Below are 2,910 nucleotides of genomic sequence, written 5' to 3' on the forward strand. Positions count from 1 at the left end.
GCGGAGAGCAGGAGAGCACGGATAGAGCGCCTACTGTATGCTTTAGCGGTTTACAAAAGGATCTTCGTTAAATCTTCCCTACAGCTCTTGCAAGTAGCATTTAACGCCCCCACTTAAAAGGGGCAAGATGAACCTCTGAAAAGTGAAGTCACTCAAACTGCACACTCTGGAACAGCATTACACCCCAAATCAGCGCTCAGTTATACCAAGCACGATGAATTTGAGTCACTTGTTGGCTAAATCCTGCTCTTGTCAGTGTGTTTGTGCGTGTGTGTGTGTGTGTACAGGCACATAGTAAGTGCTCAGAAAAATACTGGAAGCTGGAGAAAGAGTTTGACAGTTCAGACTTGGAAGTACTCGTCGCGAATGCAACTCAGCTCGCGGACTACCGGGTCCCCCCAGACCTCGGAAGGGAACTTTTGCGATGGGAGGGCGGACGTCCGATTTCTACACAGGCATTCAGCGAATAAGTGGTGGCGGAGCCCCAGCCCTAGAGGAGGACAGACCGGGTTCAAATCCCAGATTTGCTTCTTTTAGACTGTATGATTTGGGGCAAATCATTTCATTTGCTGGGACCTTAGTTGCTCCATCTATATTACGGGGATATTAACACCCACCCCAAAGGGTGTGGAGAGGACTAAACGAAGCTGTTCCTAATACACTTACTGAACGCACAAGTATCGTCACACGTTCATCCCACAAGTTTCAGGCGGTCCATCCGCACCGGGTGAGGACCCGAGACAAAAGCTCCTCGGTCTCATTCCTCAGGGCGCCCACATCTAGTACTCGCGGACCGACGGCCCTCCGAGTGACCCTCATCCCACGAATTCCCGAAACTGCGGCCGTCTCGGCCACGGTCGGTCCCAAAAGCAAATATTCAAATATTCCGAAACTGGCGAATGGCTATGGCTGACATTTTTGCGTTTAATTTTCTTGAAGTTTTATTCTTGTCAGTAAAGGTAATTTCCTGAGGCTTCCCGTATGAGTCTTGTTTAACTTTTCGTATGAGCGAAGTTCACAAAGCGGACCAAGAATACTCGCGCGTGGCAGTCCTTGCAACGATCCCAAACTTCGGACCCGCCCCGACAATCCCCTGGCTTTCGGCCCCCTCCCTTGAGCATGGATGCGGCAGACAGGCCTCCTACCGCCCCACCCGTTTAGACAGAACCTCTTCATCCTGGGAGCCCTCCGGAATTCTCGAGTCCCTGCAGGAGCACAGGAAGGTGGTCGCTGCAGTAGAGAAATCAGCTTCCCCAACCATCTTAAAGTTCAGCCTTGCCGGGATTAAGGGAGCAATCCCTGAGGCCACAGACCAGGTCAAGGACAAGTTCTCCCCCGCCCTACTCCCCACTCTAGGGCGGGGGTTCACCCACCCCACCCCTTCCCGGATGAAAGGTACTAAATAGACACGAAGGGAGGGGTGGCGGCGGGCCCGGGCCCCTTGATGTTCCGGTTGAACAGGTGCTGGTGAAAAGGAGGCGGTCCCGGCGGAAGAGTCGGCCTGGGGGGCAGTGCGCGGAAGAGAGGGCAGCCTCCTTCACCCTCTGTACCCTGCGGGTCTTCCCCTCTACTGTGCGTCTGCCCCTCCCCCGCAGGAAGCGTTCTCGGCGGAGCGGTCTTTGAAGTGTCGCTGATGCCTCCCCGAGCTGCCATCTCTCCTCTGCCACCCCATCTCCCAATGAGGGAGTGTGACCTTTGGTCCCTGTAGGCGTCACCCCTCTTTAGGAAGTTAGGGGGTCAGATTTCGTCCCTCTTGCCCACACGGATCTTGGGGATGAAGCTTTCGGAATGACACCTCCTCATTTCTTCCCAGACTCAATTTCAGGGGCTTTAATTTGGGGGGGGGGTACTGTGTGACTTCATGTTGTGTGTCTGTGTGCGTGCCTAGAGGTCAAGTGTAACTGTTGTCTGTGACTACTTTCATAGGCGTGAGACTCTAACTCGCGTGGGTCTCTAAGCGCGCCTGTGGGGCTGGACCTGGGATTTTTATCTCCCTGGGAGGGGCAGATAGTGTGGCTGGGTGAGGCTGGGAGTGAGTCAGTGTGTTTGAGTGCCTTGGGGTGCCTCCAAGAGTTATGAGTCCCTGTGCTTGCGGGTGTGTGTGTCTGTGAGCAGGGCCGGAAGGTCCCCGAGGGAAGGAATACCTGTTTTGTTCACTGCTCTACCCAGTGGCTGAACACAGTAAGCATTCAATAAATACTTGTTGAATGAACAGATGTTCGCGAGTGCGTGTTAAGAGTGTCTCCAGAATGGTCTCTGAGAAAAGAGCGTACAGGCAACTATCCAAAGAGCCCCCGGACACGGGGAGGGGTGGTGGTGAGCGACTCCAGTCGCTCCAGCTTCTTCTAGCGCTCCTTCCCCTGTTCTCCACTCCCAAGTTTCCTTGAGGTTGAAGAACAGCCGCAGGAACGAACGAAGATCTAGGCGGAGGAAGCTTGGGGAATCGGACCCGGGGCCAAGACCAAAGGGCAGGCAGAGGGAGGGCTCAGGAGCACCAACTAAGAACTACGGAAAGAGAAAGAAAGAGGGAAAATTAGCGTGGATCGAGGGAGCGAAAAGCTCCCTACCAAGCCAGGCTTTGTTCCCTGAACCTAAGACTTTACCCGGCGGCGGGCGGCAGGCGGGCCGGGAGCGAGCGAGCGGAGGCGCGCGGCTATGGCTGCCGCGGCGGGGCAGGGAGGCCGGGGGGGCGGTGCGTGAGCGGGCGGCTCGGGGCGGGCGCCCGCGATGTGCCGTTCGGCGCCTCCCCCGCCCGGCCCGGGCTGCACGGCGGCTGGGCGGCCCTGGTAGCTGGGCGCGCAGCGCGGAGAGGGTGAGCCCGGCGCGCGGGTCTCATTGTTGGGGGGCGGGGGGGGCCCGTCGGGGCATGAGGGCGAGAGCACGGCGGGGGGGGCGGCCAGACCAAGCGAG

The sequence above is a fragment of the Furipterus horrens genome, unplaced genomic scaffold (genome assembly GCF_987537825.1).
Source record: "Furipterus horrens unplaced genomic scaffold, mFurHor1.1.pri manual_scaffold_11, whole genome shotgun sequence".
Classification (NCBI taxonomy): Eukaryota; Metazoa; Chordata; class Mammalia; order Chiroptera; family Furipteridae; genus Furipterus; species Furipterus horrens.